Consider the following 18267-nt stretch of genomic DNA (forward strand, 5'->3'; position numbering starts at 1 on the left):
AGAAGATTAATGTTCACTTCATAGAGTCATTATGACAATTAAATGAGTAAATATTTGTAAAGTGCTTCAAACGGGGCCTGGTAAATAGTACATACTATATCTGTAGTTATTAAATAAAAAAATTTACATGCTGTGAATATTTAATGAGGTTGCCAACTCATATTTACTTATTCTTGTTCTCTCTCTAGTCTGGGTTCAAGCTGAAAAATGTCCTATTTCTCAGGTCACTGTGTCTGTTCTTGGTCCTAGTAAGAAAAGGACCTGTCACTCTTGCATATTTTATTCTTTGTATTCGTGAGTTTCATAAGACTACACTCCTGAGTCCTCAATGCCTTATAGAGATTTTTAGTGTAAGAGATCTTTTAGTCTTTATTTGCTTTTGATTGTACCCTCTGCTTCTGCCCTACCTACCTAGACACGAGGACATGGTGCCTAGATAGAAAGAATCTAAATCTCAGAGATTGGGTGACATTCAAATTTGCATATCTTCTCCCCATGTATAAACTTTATGCCCCACCTTTTTCTTCCTATAGCAAGGGTTCCATGGATTTGCAGCTAGAACCTCTAGGCCAGCTCCCAGGGTGCTTCAGAAAGCCCAGCTCCTCAGAATCCAGTGATGAGCACAATTTAGGGACCCAGGCTGGCTCCAGGCCACAGCACTCTTGGTTCTCTTTCAAACTAGGAGTCCTCTTCCAGTGGCTTCTGTGCCCTAGCCATCTTCACAGCCAAAGAGGCACATGTTCCTGATTTTCAGGGCAGAATTCTCTCCAGGGTAGTGGCTGGCTCTACCTTTGAGTGCCAGTAATCAAAGCTGGAAGAATCTTCAGTAAGGAAATTTAATATAATCTCTATTTTCTGTCAAGCCCCTCCTTGCCATCCCCACTCCCAAATCACAACTAATTAATGACCAAATACAAAAATAGACTTTTGTCAGCACTCATCAATGGTTGTCTGAAGAAGTGCTACTACTGTTGAAAAGGCCATGCAAAACATGAATCACTCACGCAGGTACCCCACTTTCAGGCCCTAAATAATCTTTTTTGCCAAGAATAAGAAGATTCTCTTTCTTGTCTCTTTGCTTTCTCTTTTTCACATTCTTGGTAGAATTTATTGAGATATTATTTATTCATTGCTTTCCTCGAAGTATTGTTTGATTATGGCTTTAGACATCACCACAATAAAAGGATATATATGTACTATATAATAAAACATTATTTATATACAACAGTTTTGTGTAAAACAGAATGTATGTATAATGATTTTTAAAAAATGGTATGTGTAGCCTTGTGCCCATGCACAGGTGGTGCTCGTGTCAGCACCAATCATCTTAAACACAGCCATAAGGAAATGAGTGCCCTCTAGGGACTTTATTTGATTGGGATACGTCACCCATGAGATGGATAACAATATTTCCCTTCTACAGATGAAGAAACTGTTCTTCAGCAAACTCAGTAACTTGCTCAATGTCATACTATTGGTCATTGGCAGAGCTCAGATCCAGCCCCTGGTCTGTCAGGTCCTAAGTCCTTGAGCTTCCCCACTAGTGTGTGGCTAGTTCTTTAGCTCTCAACTCTGAAAGGACAAAAGGCTCTGAGACTTAAGACACTGTTCACAAAACACATTTGGGTTGACTCTTCATAAAACCCATAGGTTTTATGGGCTGGGTCTCTGCCTTAACTCCAGACAATTATGGGTAAACTACATTGTCAGATTATGAGAAAGGTGTGCTGACAGCCATGCAATACTGCAGTTAATATCACAGGGAGAAAAATAAGCTTACTAGTTCTTTTGGTATTTGAGAAATGGATTTTTGTATAATTTTGTATAATCTAATAATAGATTAAAGCATTTTCCAAAAGGACCTGGAACCTGGGCCAGTGAGGTTCTCCTTTGAAAAATTCAGTTCTACAGATTGAGTTTCAGCACGTTGTTTGAGTGGTTTGTAGGGAAGCTGTCTGGGTGGGGTCAAGAAGACAGTTACAGACTCTCTGGGACAGGGTAGGCCAAGGTTCCCAGCCATGATAGAAAGGCAGTTGGATGGGTCCTGACCAGGGAAGAAACTTAGCCACATTTAGGGCATTATGGAGATCACAGTCTCCAAGATGTCCTAATGATGTTAGAACACACAGTTCCAAGTCAGATATCAGGAGACTGCTCAGAAACCCTCAGAAATATGTTTCTGAAACAAAATGGCCCATGAACTTCTTGCCTACTTCAGTCTGTGGCATCTTTGGGCCATTTTGACTTTGATTTTCTACATAAGTCTTATATAGGGGACAACAAACTAATGCCCTTGGTATTAGTAAGGTATACTTTCAATAACAAATATAGCAGTGGTGTTCATATTGTTGTTTCTTCTAATGATTGATAATAAAAAGTCATAACATTAAATGAATTCTTAATGAAGACAGTTTCGGGGGGGAGCTAATCTAAGATGGTATAAATATGTAAATTTCTGGAGGCCTCACTGGATTACATTTCAGCACGTTTATCATATTACTTTATCTCCTTTAAATCAAAGTAATTCTCACTCAGCCCTCTCCTATAGGGCTGGCAGAAAATTTAAAGTTCATAATTATTGAGATTCCCTGCAAGATTGTGCCAGGGTTCTACCACTCCCTTACATAGAACAGAATGCTCGGGGTGGGCCTCCATCCTTGTCCACACTGGTTCCTTGAGATATCCAGACCCTCTGTTGCTTTCTGTGATGGCTTTGCCATGTGCCCACTTGGCCAGTCTGAACTACATTTCCCAGAATTCCCTTTTCTTGTGTGTTTCCTGTTAGTGTGAGCTAAGAGGAAACTCTCTCGAGAGAGATGGAAGGATGGAGGATGGAAGGAAGGCGGCAGTCATTTTGTAGCACACATCTGTTAATTCATCTTATTGGTGTGAAGCAGCAACTTGGCCTGCAATTGCTCTCCCTTCCCCCTAGATCTTTTTTCAGTTTCTCTGACTCTTGGGTCAGATGTGTGTGCATTTAGGTCCTTGATAAAGGGACTTGGCCTCTGCAGGATACTCTTTATCAAGGTCAGAGGCAATGAGAACTGACTTGGGTCAGTCTGGCCTCGTGGGGTTCTAGCTCATGCTTGTGGGGTTCCAGCCTGCTCATGACCTTCCTTCCTGACTTCCAGCTTGTGGGTTCTGGGCTCTAGCATTAGATGTGAAGACAGCTTTGCAGACACTGCTTGGTGAACCCCCATGTATGCTGAAACCAATTCTCTTTAATAAATCCATATGTATCTGTCTCCTACTGGTTCTGCTTCTCTGAGTGATCCCTAATACACTTCCACACTGCTCTCTGAAGGTATAAGCCTTTGTCAAGGCTAGAATCCCAGGGTCTAGGATGGGGCCTGCCTACATATATACCTGCAGACTCTCCTCATTGAGGCACTGTCAGTCTTCCAGAGATATACCATACAGTTCAACCGAGTTCTCTGCCATGGTAGGACCTATGACTTCTGTCCCTTTCTTAGTCTAAGAGAAATCCCACTACATGACTCTGCTCCATCGTCTCCACTCCAGAGTAGCTAATGACGTTCTCTCAGTGGGTTGAGGCTTTCACAAAAGACAGGAAGGGAGTTTGACTTCAGGCCACTTCTGCTTTCAACCCCAGTAGAAACTTACAGTGAGAGAAACCAGTACAACTCCTTACTTTCTTGGAGTTGGAGAGGTTGGGGTGGGAGAAAAAAATAAAGGGAAACAAACATAAACACTTCAATAATTATCCTGCCATACAGGAATAGCTAAAGATGCGAAGAGCGATATGCTCCTTAGCCAGTGGTTCTGAAAGCAAGCTAAGTTGATCCCAATTTCTCTGCTTACCAAATCAGAAATCTCTAGGGTGGGATACAGGGAATCTATGTTCTCTTAATTTTCTAAATTAAGAATAGCTATCTTACACCATCTTCTCTATATTGAATGGCAGATCTCTGAGTGGGGCATTTGAGGGTAGTGGATAGCAAATAATAATAATCCTCCTATACAAAGATCTGGTGTGTTGGCTACTCCATATGGTTAAATATGCATTTGTGTGTTCTGGAAGCCAGAAGAGGCAGGAATAGGGTTGACATTCTATTATGAAAGTTAAAAAATTTTCTTCTCCAGTATTCTTATGCAGTTGGGAGACAGCCCTATCTGTGGGACAACATGAGCAGTGGGAATTATAATCAAATAAAAACATGCATTTTGGGGTCAGGACTGGACAGTCACTGTGGCTGCAGCTCATGGACTGGGGGATGCATGGGCCAGAGATGGGTGCAGCCTATACGTTTGCCTGAGTGTCCTTCTGAGGTAGATGGGCTGAGGCGTCCTCACAGCTATGGATAAGGCTGCCTTGAGCTGCCCTCACAACATTCTAGAGGCTAGAGAAGTTTCAGTTCACTGAGGAAAGAAACACAAGCAAAAGCATGATGATGGTGGAGATTGTGCAGTAAGAAAGCAAATCCTGATTGGAGCAGTGCTGTGTGCTGAGTTCCAATGGCAGCATTCTTGATGGACATCAGAATGTAAGGGCTCCGTGCACTGGTGGCCTTTCTGCGTTTGGCATGAGAGACCTTCTTTGTGAAGCAACGGATCAGGCGATTGGAGAGTTGCCATGGGAGGCTGCCCAGAGGAGGTTGCAGGAGATTGAAGACAGAGTAATTGATGAAGATGAAAAAGTTGAAGCTGACAGAAATATTAATACTCCCAGTCTTGCCCTAAAACAGATTTGAAGAGGGAATTTGGTGAAGTCTTTACAAAGGAAATGATTGAGTCCGTGAGCTGTTCTTCCATGGAGTTGTATTTTGGGAACTTTTCCCTGAACTTCTTTTTGATAAGCCAGAGCTGTCACCTAGTGCTAAGAACTCCATAGGGGAGAGCCCAACGAACACACAGCTGCTGGAGCCTCAGCAAAGATGGATGCCTTCATGATGGTTCGGAGAGAACTGCTCGCACAGAAGAGATGGAACTCAAGAAACTAGTTTCCAAACTAATGGTGTCAGATTTTAGAAGGCTCCTGTGGCCATGAGCCTACTAGCATGATAGAGGGACTTGAGAGCTTTATGAAATGGGTAGGATAATAGCTTGGCCTCTGAGGGCATCTCATTTTGGGTTGCCAATTTATTGAGTTCAACTTCTTGCCACAAAGCTTGTCTCAAAAGAAAAGCCATTTTCTCGGGGGCGTATTAAAGGCGTGTTAGATTACGGCCTCTGTAAAGGCAGGTGTAGAAGCTGTATGTAAGGGTAACTTACATCACTGGCCACACTGTCTAAACCATTAAGACTCATGGAGAATGTTCTCTTTAAGATGAAAGAGATGCCTTGAGAAAGAAGGCTGCTTCTGCTCTAATGGTGGCCTGGCAGCTGAGTCACAGCGTAGTTCATAGACAGGGGCTCTGTTTACAGTGGTGACCGTTAATATAATTGGTGAGAAGGTGGGAAGAAATCGAGTTTAATTCTACTGCTAAGAACTATAATGGAGGCCCTGGACCTTTATGTATTAGTTGTCAACTAATATAGCTCTGTTGACTAATGGCCAGTAGCACATGGTTCACCTCTCTATCTCTGAAGATGCGGTGAAAATACAAAGAAAAGATTTTTTCGCAGTGTTTTGCTTTATGCTAGTGTTGTCCCTTGATTTCCCTTGCATAATTGACAAGCCCAGCTCTTCAATGTGTTTACAAGTTAATGTTGAGTGATCCATACAAAGATTGGGAGGTGAACTGGGTGCAGATTGGCTGTGGGACAGCAGCCCAGTTAATCCTGAGGAAGTGCTTAGTCAGCCAAATGCGGCATTAACAACTTCAGTAGATAACGAAAAGCAACACCTCCGTTAGCAAATTGAGTTTTTGTTGAGGGTTAATTTAGAAAATGAGGAAGGAATTCTTAACTGAGAATGTATTGGCAAGTGGCATTGAGATTTACTGAAAAATGTCAACTTGTCTGGTGCATAAAATATCATGCGGTAATTCTAAAGATTAGTGGAGAGTAGTTTCCTAACCCAGACTCTCAGGTGTCCTTTGTGGATACACAGGATGGAAGTTTTTGATTTCTCAGGAAGAGCTCTTTTGTGGGGAAAAAACTTGTAGTGAGAAGTGAAATGACAATCCTTTAACTGGTACAGAATATCCCTACAACTTTAAAAAGCGTACATAGCTGGCCTTTGTATCACACAACAGAAGACCATCTCAGTTTTTTTGTTCTATTTTTTCTCCTTAGTGAGAATTGAGTATTTCTGCAGAAAAAAATGGTTTATGCCAAGTAGAGATGAATTTTTAGAAATCATCTCCCAGGCCTTTTTGAAACCCATGCTGAAATCTCTTCCCTTGTTGCAGACGGTCTAGATGAGGCACAAATGTATTAATTCCCCTGGTTTCATGCCGTGCCCGACGTCCCTGCTCTATTTCTGTCTGCATAGTCAGGAAAACCTTTCGTCTTTAATATTTGAATACAATATTTAATGTCTACACAGTAAAACTATTTGAACTTCAAACCAGTATTGACACCAGGTGTAAAGTAGCTAATGGTTTCTTGATCTCAGAAATGGAGATGAATGTAGAGTGTATTTTTCTGAGGTGTTTGAAAAACTCCTGCCTCAAGATTATTATTTAATGAGATTAACTTTCAAAGTTGTTTCTGAGCTAAAACATTTATTCTAGTGCAAGACAAAAAAATGGAGAGCCTGTCCAGAGTTAGGGGAGAAGGTGTGATGCTGGCTTTCCAAAACATGACTAAAATTGTGTTTTATACGAGACTGTGTGATACCATTCCTATAGCATCCATAGGAATTGCTAGGCAGGCCTCTAGACAAAGGCCTGTACAATGAAGAGGAACAAAGAAGGCCTCAAAACAAGGCTCTCAAATTGTTGGTAAAGATAGGGGAGAATTAAGAGTCTGTTAAGATCCAAACAACTTGTTTCAGGAGTCTATTGGACATGATACTTATTTTCTTCAAAAAAATGAATATTTGTACAAAAATTGTTTCCTTTATCCTTGTGATTCTTTATTATTTCTGTTTCATTTAGGGTGACTCCTGCAGCGTGGATTACATGTTAGCTCACTGTGCTAATGTGTGAAGAGAAAAACATCTAAAGTAGGTGAAATTTAATCAACAAATGTATATTTTCTTTAAGTTTTGGTGTAGAATTTTGTTTGGTGTCTTTTGGTTGTTGTTAATATGAAGAAAATGAGTTCAGTTCTCATAAATATTAAAGAAAAAACTGCTACCTATTCGTAAAATGGTACAGATGCAAACTTGAGAAAAATAACTAGGATGGGGCCAGAACTGTGAGAAGAAATGTATACTAGAGCGAGGTATATTTGTTAATTGGGATCTGGAATTTAGACTTTTTTTATTTGCTGCTTGTTTAATAGTGACAAGAATTGTGCAGTACTAGGGAAGTTTTGGAAGATGCTGTCAGTTTTACCTTAAAATGACAATGTGGTGTTTCTGTATGTTATCTCTTTTTGATGTAACTTAGGTATCTTGGGAGAAAAAAATCTAGTTTCAGTTCCCATCATCTTTAACAACTATTCTGGGCACACATGAGGGATAGCTGGGGTCATGGTCCAACTTTAAGTCAAGGTCAGAGTATTCTGGATTCAAGACACAGAGTTGTGCAACAAATGAGATACCAGTCAGAGACACTGCCTGAACAGTATCTGAGCCACTCCTGCATCTTACAGTGACCTAGGATTTTTTATTTTTTGAGTATTATGATGGAGTATTGAGTATTATAGATTTACATATTCAATGTGTTTTAATCAATCCCAGTCATTCTTTTTGATGCTCACCGTGTCCCTATTTGACCAGTGGGGGCCCCTTAAATTGGCTGTTGTGTTCTTTTGACATGACCCATTAGTATCTGGGTACTTCTGTGCTTTCTAGAACAAAGCTCACCTTCATTCCCAATCCCAGACCTGGAATCAGTCAAGTTTTGTTTAGCAGCGTGATAGTAGGATGGTATTTTGAAACCAAAATGTTGACACTGATGGGATGCGATACAAGTGACATGGCATCACCAATGACATAACGTGTTAAAATGTTAAACTTAAGGGACCAGCCTGGTGGCATAGTGGTTAGGTTTGCATGCTCTGCTTTGGTGGGCTGGGGTTTGCAGTTTCAGATCCCGAGCGTGGACCTATGCACCGCTTGTTGAGCCATGCTGTGGCAGGCATCCCACATATGGGGTGGAGGAGGATGGGCACGGATGTTGGCCAGGGCCAGTCTTCCTGGGCAAGAAGAGGAGGATTGGCAACAGATGTTAGCTTAGGGCTAATCTTCCTCACCCCCACCCCCCTAAAAAAGTTAAACTCAAATCTGGTCGAGCCTTTAGAACTTTCTTCCCATTTACTGGAAATGCAAGGAATAGAAGAACAAGTTAAATGTCATGGTGATAAAACTAGCAGGCAAATGCAGACTACGAGGCATTCTACCAGACATGTGGCTTGGTTTCTTTAAGAAGTCAATGCCACAAAGAATGTGGGGAGGACTGTTGTGGATTTGAAGAGACTTAAAAGACATCACAAAAGCAATATGGGGTTATTACTTGAATCCTACTTTGGAAAAAACTTATAAAATAATTCTGGAAATTGTCAGGGAGATTTTAATATAGATTCATTAATAGATGATATTAGGTAATTATTAATTTTTGAGGTGTGACAATGGTATTGTGATTGTTGAGCTGAATTGTTTTGGTGATATGGGCTGAAGTGTTGACGGGTAAATGTAATAATGTCTGTAGTTTACTTAAAATTATCTTACAGCAATAAAAATCAGAATAAAATATTTTATAGCTATATAAAAACATACAAATACAATATATGTTATGTATATATGAACCAGTTGTAGCAAACTCTTAACAATTGTTGAATCTTGGTGATGGGTATTTATTTTACTATTACTTCTCCTTATCTATATGTTTAAAGTTTTTTTTATTATAAAAGAAAGTTAAAAAAAGGGAATGGGGAACTCTCTGACTCTGGGACACAAGAAGCTGCTTGCTCCTGAGAGCTTTAAGCCAGTGTTTCTTCCTACATTTCCTGCCTGGGAGACGGTACCACTGTCCTCCCAGCTTCCAAGTCAGAATCTGAGAGTCTTCCTTGTTCTTCTTTCTCCTTCAGCTTTTTCATTCAACAAGCGCCACTTTTTCCCAGTTATATCTTCTAAGTATGTCATGAATCTGCTCCTATCTTTGGCCACTACCCTGGGGGACCCTGGCAGCAGCCTTCTGACTTCCTCGCTTTTCCATCATCATCTTCCTCATATCCATTCAGCCCCCAGAGTAATCTTTCTAAAGTGCAGTTCTGATCACACTGCTTCCTTGTGACTCCCCATTGCTCAGAGGATAAAGTCCAAGCCCCTAGCATGGTGTGCGATGCTGCGTGACCTGGGTCACCCATCCTCGCTCCAGCAACATGGAGCTCTACTCCTATTGTCTTCTCTGTGATGCTCTTTGCCTCCTCTTCCCTTAGCTGACTCCTCATGGGCATGTCTAAATTCCCAAATGCACGAGTCCCCCTCTCCAGGACAGTTCCTCAGCCACGCTGCTACCGTAGTGGGCTGCAAGTCCCCCGTATTAGCACGTGCATGTCGCTGTTACTGCATTTGCCCATAGTTGTGCCAGGCAGTAGACTGGAGCCAAAGTGCCTGAGTTTGAATCCTCCTGTGACCTTGCATGACTAAGTAACTTTATCCTCCATGCCTGTAGTTCTCATCTATGGAGTCAGGATAACAATCATAGATCCTAACTCACCAAGTGCTGAGGGCGAAGTGAATCCACACCTGGAAAGTTTAGAATAGTGCCTGGCACCTTATAAGCACTCAGTAAGTGTTAACTATTAATATTGTCTGAATTGTATTCCTATTTTCTCTCTAGGTGGTGAGCTCCTTGAAATGAGGGGCAGTATTTATACACGTTACCATGTGCCAGGCACTGTGTTAAGTGCTTGTGTTTCACTTAATCCTCACTAACGAGGTAATTCTTCCTCCCTCCCTCTCTCCCCCTCAATTCTCTCTCTCCCCCTCCTCCCCTGTTCCCTCCTTCCCTTTGCTCTTCCTTCCTTCCACACATAGTTTAGTGCCAAGCCTGTGCTGCCATCCCTAGTTTACAGATGAGGATGCTGAGGCACGGAAAGGATAAGGAGTTTGTCCATATGCACATAGCTAGTTTAATGGAAGCCCCTGGTTGGAGCTCCCAATGCCTAACTCTAAAGTTGGTACATGCAACATTGTACTCTCCATTCTTCGTATCCACAACATGTAGCATCATGACTGCCCTTTAGTGTTCACTAAATGTTTGTGAAATGAATGAGTGAATGTAAGTTAAAATTAGGGAAAGAGGGACATATGGTGGGGTATGGTGAACTCAGGTTTGGACGTAGGCGTAATATGCTCTGAACATCCCAGCGAGTAGCCTGTCCAGGAGATATTTGGGAAGTGCAGGCTCAATGTCAAGCCATGGGCGTGCTGAGCGGACAGAGGGGATCCTGGAAAGCACGTGCATCAGTCCTTTGAAAGTCAGTCTTGCATTTTGCTGAGAATCCACATTAAACTGAGCAATCTGGGCCAAAATCTTTATTTTCTTCCCTTGAGGTAAATAATCAACTTTTTTTTTTGGCTGCCCTCTTATCCTCCATAATTCCTCGAAGATCACTCAAGTTTCCAGGATTATGTTTACAAATTCCCTCATGATTTTAGCTCTTCTGAGCAGGGACTTAAAATAATTAGCTGCTAGGAGTTCTCTTATTACTTCCATAGTTGAATATCTTCTTTACTACTTTCTCTGGGGTTTTCCAGATTTTGAAATTCATTCTTCTTGTTCGTACTGCCTGGAGAAAGGCCAATTTCCGTTTTGGCAGTGGGCAGAAGGCCAATGTCACTTCATCAGGGAAGGCTTCCTTGACTGCCCTATCTGAATTAGTCATCCAATCCCCGTGACTGTCATACTATCCAACATTAATAGCATTTATTTTCCTTGAAATTATCTTAAGCCATAAACACTGTGTGTCTCTAGTCCCTCCCCATGGGAATGTAGGCTCTGTGATGGCAAAGCCTGGCATATCCCACTCACTACTGGTGTGTGTGCTGTAGGTGCCCAATAAGTACTTGTTGAATGAATGAAATGGGGATGCAAGTGGCATGGAGAAAAGAAGAAGATTCTAGAAAGAAGGGTAAAAGCAGGGAAGATCCCTGATGTGCCTCCAGCATGCTGCACTTACTGCTACAAAAGCACATTTCCTTCAGTGCTTTATTTTCTATTTCAGTAGAAAATAGAATAATTTCCTATTCTATGATATCATTGTTTTCTGTGCTATTCTGTCTCCACTTCTGGCCTGTGGGCTCTGAGAGCTTGGTAATGCTTGCTAACTTTTCCATTCAATTCAATTCATTCCTTGCATTCACTTGTATATGATTTGTTGAGTGTGATTACAGGCTAGGCAGTATTCTGGGAGCTGGAGGTCCCTGGGTGACTCACAAAGGAAGAGAGACTGGATATTGCAAGACTCTTGACGTCATAATTTTGCTTGTGGCTTATCCTGCAGCATCAAAGAAATATTTTCCTCCTCTTGTTGCCCAGGAAGTCTTTATTTAGAAGCCGTTAGTTACTATAACCTGTAACCCAACCTCAGTTCCCCAGGAGACCTTAATCAACCTGCTTATGGGCTGACAGGATTAGGAGTTTTTACTTATTTAACCACTTTCAAAAAACATTACACTGATCAGGCTGACTTTTTTTTTTTAAATGAGGCTAGTAGTTATATTCTTTTGCATTATAAGTAATTTATGTGTTTCAAACCTGAATATAAGTAAGAGTATAAATTCATTTATGACAACAACACCCTTTCCATTTTTCATATTTATTGGTAATAGTTTATTTAAAAGTTATTTTTGCTTAAAATAGTTATTATTTTTTGATTTATAAAGACCTGCCATGCTCAGGATATGTGAAATGTAGGAAAAAAAATTTACTTCTCATAAGAGAGCAACTGTTAGTACAAAACAATACTCTCACTTATTAACCAGATACAAGAATATCAGGTGATTACTTCAAAGATGATATTCACGCACATTATTTAGAATGCTATATTTGAATTGCCTATCAAGAATATTCACGTAATTTATGAGGTTCTTTTTAAAAAAAATTATCTTGTATATCCACCATCACCTCCCTATGAAACTCCAAAATCCCCACTCCCACTTTCGCTCCTCTTCCCTCATAATCTCTCCTTCTGCCACACCCTCCCCTTCCTTGGAAATCCCATCCTTTCTCATCACTCTCCTGCATCTCTCCCCACCTCCCAAGCCACCTCTTTTCTTTCTCATCACCTACTTTCACCACCACTATCAAGTACCCTCCTACCCTCTCATCCCCCACCCCTCTTCCTCCCTCGCCTCTCCACCCCTCCTCTTGCATTCCCTGCCTGTGGGCATTTCCTCAGCTGGTGAATCAGAGTCACTCAGCCTTCCTCCCCTGTCAGGCATGCTTCCTACTAACTCTTTGTAAATGGTGCATGGAATCTTCTGGCTAGTGCCACTATATGTACTAGTGATTGTCACGAGGAACACATAGATGGACCAGCAGAATAGTTGTCTTAGTTGGCAAAACTTAGGCTGGTAAATTCTTTCCATGTCATTTGTTTTCCCTTTTGCCCCAGTCCAAAGGACTGTACTGTCACATCTAATTGTTTCATTAATATCTGGAAAATGGGGTTCATTTTCTTAAAAAAAGAGAATGATCGATTTCTTCCACTTGTTTCACCTATTTTGGATTCAGACAATTTTTTTTGCAATTGTTTTTCCAAATAGCATTCCTGGACTTCTGAGAGATAACTCTTTACCTTTGATTCCATGGGATTTAGCATAAGAGGAATGTCAGAAATGAGTAAATTTGGTACACCAAAGATATCACAGATAGCTGGAATACTTTGTTGCATTTTATTATTTTTATCAAATTGAGAATTCTTGTTTCTTATTCTGTAACATCTGTAAGGGCTAAAGCTTTGTTCTTAAAAACAACAGAAGTTTGAAACATCACTCTTTAGGAAAATGATCTTTGATATCTTCTGATACGAGATCAGAATATGGACATGCCATTTCTTTTCAAAAGCCACTTAGCTTGAGCTTGGAGCTTTCTGTGTCATCTCTTCCAGCTGAAGCGATTCTTTTTCCACTTCACATGACAAGTTTGTTTGGGAGACTAACCAAGTGTGGGCTTTAATATGCAGAGGACAGTCCCCCTCTGCTGCTCTGACAAGGGCTTGCTCTTTGACAGTGGCCCCTTACACGCTGACACCTCTAGTATGTCCAGCATGCCCCCATTCATCATAGGTTCAGCACCCCGCTCTGCCATCTCATGGTCCTTTTGAGGGGTTATTTTTCATGAAAAGAGATATGGTATGGGTGACTCAGGGGAGGGAGCTCCATTACCAAATAAGGGTTTATTCTAACCACGGCAAACATCCTCACGTCCCTCCACCAATGCACGCAGCTGGAATTCAAGTTGAATTGATGTTTCTGAATGTTCTTCTTTTCCTGGGTGCTGCCGCTGCCACAGTGTAAGATGGATTTATTCCAATCTATCTGAGGGCTGAGTCCAAGTCAAAAACTGGAAAATTTCAAAATAAGAAATTAATGACCCTTAGAATTCCTTAATGAGGACATGCAGAGGGTTTCTCAAGTGATGCATATAAGTGTTTCAAAATGAAGGGCAATGAACATGAAGTGACTAGCAAACATAAATCAGAACTCATTCCTTTTCCGACTAGGAGAATGAAAAGTAGTTATTTTAATTTCAAGTCTAGCATCTGAAAGCTAATTCCTTCTAAATGTGCAGGTAAATTTCTTTTTAAAAGATGGAGTCGATGACACAACATGATGATTTGATAGTCCTCCTCCACGGCAGGCTGTTCCCTGCCCATGCCCCTGGACCAAAGCACATCAGGACCTGCTGAAGATCTTTTAAGACAAAACTCATCCTCTTATTTCACTGGCTAAAATCCTTCCCACAGTTCCTCATTGCCTACTGGACAAAGTCCAAGCTCCTTCTCCAGACAGGCCCAGCCTTGCACACCTCCCCCTGCTCGCTGCTCTGACCCTGTGGTACATTACATGACCTAGAACTCAGGCTCTTCTGATGGATCACACTGACTTCCTTGACCTGGTGCCTATTCCTTTTGGAATCCCACTCCCTGCTTCCTCTCCCCCTTCCACCTTCCTCATTCTTCACTATTCAACTTAGACATCTTTCAGGAAACCTTTCTTGACTTCCAGTGCTAGTCTATGCACCTCTTCCAATACATGGTAGCATTGATCACAGCATCATTATGTCTAGTCTCTTGTCTGTCTACATTGTGAGGCTGTGAGTCCCATGGGGGCAAGGACTGTGTTTTAACTCATTATGTCCCAGTACCTGGCATGAAAATATTTGCTGAATGGATAAACCGTTAGATGCTATATAGGAGAGCCACTGGGCAATCTCACACATAGCATGACTTCAGCTACCATCTGTATGTTGATAACTCTCAAATATTTGTTCCTTTCTAGATCTCTGAATTCCTGGCTAGCAAAACTATCCAACTGAATGTGCCACAGGTGCCTCAAATCCAGCATCTCCTTTATGTCCTCTCATGCGCTCAAACTGCTGTCCTCTCAGCCTTTCCTGGTAAAACCAGTGAATGAGACTCTCTTGCACTCAAATCCAAAGGAGCCGGCTATAAGTTACCCTGAATCCTTCACCCTCCACTGCCCTCTCCTTAGTCAAGTATCAAACAGTAAGTTCTCTTGCTTTTACCTTCTAAATCTCTCTGAAATCCGTCCTTTCTTCTCGACCTTGCTATCCCTATCTCCTGGACTGGTAAAAGTCAGCTTCCTTTCTGGTTTCCTACCTCCATTATTACCCTTTCTGCTCTGTATTGCTGCCTTTGTGAATTTTCTAATGTAAAATGTATTTAATAATAAGTAGTTTTTTAGCCTAAGTACAATGTTTCCCTGCTATAAACCCCTCTTGTAGGACCACATCTCCTTGCCTATGGGCTTCTATGACTATAATTGCCTGCTGCTTTCCCACTTTTTGTTTTCTAGAATTCTCTGCAATACTATTTTTCTTGTACTTCCCTTGGCATGTACTGCAAGTCTATATCAGACTGTCATGAACTTGAAGGTGAGCAAGTGTGACATTATTTTTGAACACTGAACTCAACTTTGCTTTTGAGAATGATAGCTCAATCTTTCCCATTTTGGCATATTCAATCTAATCCAGGGATTTTTTTTCAGCTACACTCAAATGTTATTTTCTCAATCACTGTCAAGTTCAAAGCTTATCATGGTGGGGCAAATGTTCTGTTTCCCAGGGTTGCTTTTCTCTCCACTTTCACCTGCCTTTCTTTTTGGAGGTGACATTAAGTGACTGAGGGGAAGGGGACTAATGTACTTTCTGGCACTGGGAAAGGGGTGTCTGGTCCCCAATGGGCATGGCTCTCTGTCCCTGTGGTATCTGCTGAGCATGGCTCCGTGGCCTGGGCATCAGATGTCTGATACTGGGATCCATCAGGTTATGGCTCTGCTGCCTGCTGCTAATGACCAAAGTCCTTACCACTGTCCTCCATAACTTCCTCTTTCAAACCTTGGACCCCTCTAGGTCACTCTTCCTCTCAGAATTCCAGAATCTTTTCGAAGATCTGAGAACATTAGTCAACTTTCTCCACACCCCATGGGAGGCAGGGGGCCTTGTGAGCTGTCTCAGCTTGGCCGCAGCTGTGGCTGCTCCCCCTCTCCCACCGTGGTATGGGCAGTGCCACACCAAGCGTGGAATAAGCCCTCAGAATAATCAACCCTCAACAAATTCTACCTATTTTCTGTAAGTTTACAAATCTTTCATTTGAAGAGATGTCTTCAGCAGTGATAACCCGGGCTCAAAGGTTTACACAATATTTTGTATCCTTTAGAATGCTTGTGTATCTAAATGGCCACACATCTCAGAAATATATCTTTCAATTTTGATTTGTCTTTGAAGCTGTCAGTCTCATAGGGCGATGGGAAAATAATTGCAGTCAAATTAGGGATTCTCACGCTTTTGGCTCAGAGTCATGGCCAAGTCCCAGGGGCTTTGCAAAAGGGTCAGGAGGGCCAACCGGTCCTCTGTGTCACCTGTCTGCACATTGTCCACTGTGATGTCCGTTGTTGCATTGGGCCTACAGTTGTTGGAGCACATGGGGTGCTGGAGGGATGTCCCCGGGTCCCATCTTCTGGTACCCTTTCGGTTCCACTGATACACCACATCTCAAGCACAAAGAAACCAGCTTTGGATTTTCAACTAGTCTGAGCTGCATGGAAGTTTTTGGAGGCCATGTAAGGCCTTATCTTTCAAGACATGCCCTTTATCCATTTATTTTTTGGAGTATGGCCACTTCTCTAGTGATTTCCCTGGGAAATAGGGCACAGGTTCCCTCTTTATATGGCCCCACAGACCTCCCAGGGCTTGTCCTGGAGAGTAGGCTCTCTTCCCAAGACCCACAAACATCAGCCCTCATATCCCTTCCTCTCTCTTCCACTCCAGCGAGAGAAGTCTTCTTCTATTGTTGGGGGTATAGTATGGAGGAGAGTGGGGTGTTGTGCTCTTACCCACCAGGCTTTCTCCCAAATCTTTTAAAACCAAATGCTTTTCTATTTCCATAAAGGTCTAGGCTTTTGAAACTCAAAAGGCAGGAAGACACTCTTCCCATCAGCTCTCCGTGGTCACTCCTCTTTGCCGATGGCTTTGGGTCACACCGAGTCTCACTACGGAGGCGATGGCCTCACTGCCTGAGGTGAGGGAGGGTCCCATGCTGCCAACAGGAAGCCCAAGTGAGCCAGTGTTGTCTGGCATCCCAGGCCTTTACTGCTTCTGTAGGTTTACACTGACATATGCAGTGAGGAGTGTGCTTGAAAAGCACAGGTAAAATCATATTTTGGGAGGGAGATATTTTCTACTCTTGCCCTTCAGTGTTTAGTTATACTGCTGGACCAGGACTGTGCAGCCTGCCGAGCATCTAGGGAAACCATTTCAAGATCCAATCAAAATGCTGGGTCTGTTTCTCTCTCTCTCTTTTTTTTCTATTTACTATTGAGAAGGCTCTGAGGTATAGATCTGGTTGAAAGAGAACACAGTGAAACTAGATCAAGTGGCCTCCAGAGCCTATCCTTTCCCCTTTCAACCTGCTGTTTGCTCTCGTCACCCAGGAAAGACGACCATGGACGTCATGTGCTTCTATGAGGAGGAGAGAAGCGAAGCAATTATAACATCACATGGCGCAGGGGAGCCGATAAGCGTTTCTCTCAGGGAGGCCCCACAATTGCTCATGGATTTAAAAACATGGATGCTAATGCTACAAACCACTGAAAGCAAACAGAGGGCAGATGAGAGAGGAGAACTTCCGGCAAGAGAATGATTGGCCTCCCTGAGGACCAGGCTGCGATCTCTGGAAAGGATGGCTGCTTTTCCTCAACGACACTCCTCCTTCTCCGTCTTCTGCTCCTATCCCTCCTGCTGCTGTGACTAGCTAACATTTAGAGTGCTTACTGTGCGCCAGACACTTTCTAAGAGCCTCACACAAATTAACTTGTTTAATCTTCACAACAGCTCTGTGAGGTAGGTACTATCATCATCATCTTCATTTTCTCAGATGAGGAACATAAAATACTGAGAAGCAATTTGCCCGAGATGGCACAGTAGGTGGCAGAGCTGGGACATAACCCCAGGCAGGGGGAACCTGTAGTTCCTGGCCTGAACAACATGACAGCACCATCCACGCCTTTTGCCCGTGTACGGCATTCTAGTCTACAAAGAGCTTGCCCCGATCATTTATTTCTGAGAATAAGCTTAGACTGGGGACATCTGCTCTTCAGCCTTTTGCACCAAAATGTTCCTAAGGGCAGAGGAGAATGAATTTATCCCATCCTGCCATTCCTGGTACCAACTACACTCTTCCAAATCTCACTCTAGGCCAGCCCGTAGCTGCCCCAAAGCATTGATTCTGTTTTTGAAATTTGTGTTTTGTCTTAAAATTCAGGCCATTTTGTAACACAGTATATCTGTGTTTATTTTTGTACTCTACCCATCTTGACAAATGACAATAGGTTCAGGTTGATAGACTGGGCATATCAAACAAGCTCTGCTTCTCTGAGGGATAAAGAAGTCTGGGCAAATGGGGGAAGATAGAGAGGACAGCTATATCCTCCAGTGACAGATGGAGGTCTGAGATTCCAGGGCCCCAAGGTAGGCTTGTAGCAGCAGATACACAGCACTTAAG

The 18267-nt window shown here is 42.3% G+C and overlaps 1 protein-coding gene and 1 pseudogene across 2 annotated transcripts in view; both read left to right on the forward strand.

Annotated features, from left to right (window-relative positions):
* The window catches only part of B3GLCT (beta 3-glucosyltransferase), a 198115-nt gene that overhangs the window by 173163 nt on the left and 6685 nt on the right, over positions 1-18267 (forward strand). For both annotated transcript variants that reach the window (XR_009221164.1, XR_009221163.1), the window contains exons 16-17: positions 7005-7072; positions 17198-17606. The gene's annotated coding sequence lies outside the window, so the exon portion shown is untranslated. The remainder of the gene's footprint in view (positions 1-7004; positions 7073-17197; positions 17607-18267) is intronic.
* LOC131410393 (coiled-coil domain-containing protein 117-like) lies at positions 4319-4911 on the forward strand (annotated as a pseudogene).

The sequence above is a fragment of the Diceros bicornis genome, chromosome 9, assembly GCF_020826845.1.
Source record: "Diceros bicornis minor isolate mBicDic1 chromosome 9, mDicBic1.mat.cur, whole genome shotgun sequence".
Taxonomy (NCBI): domain Eukaryota; kingdom Metazoa; phylum Chordata; class Mammalia; order Perissodactyla; family Rhinocerotidae; genus Diceros; species Diceros bicornis.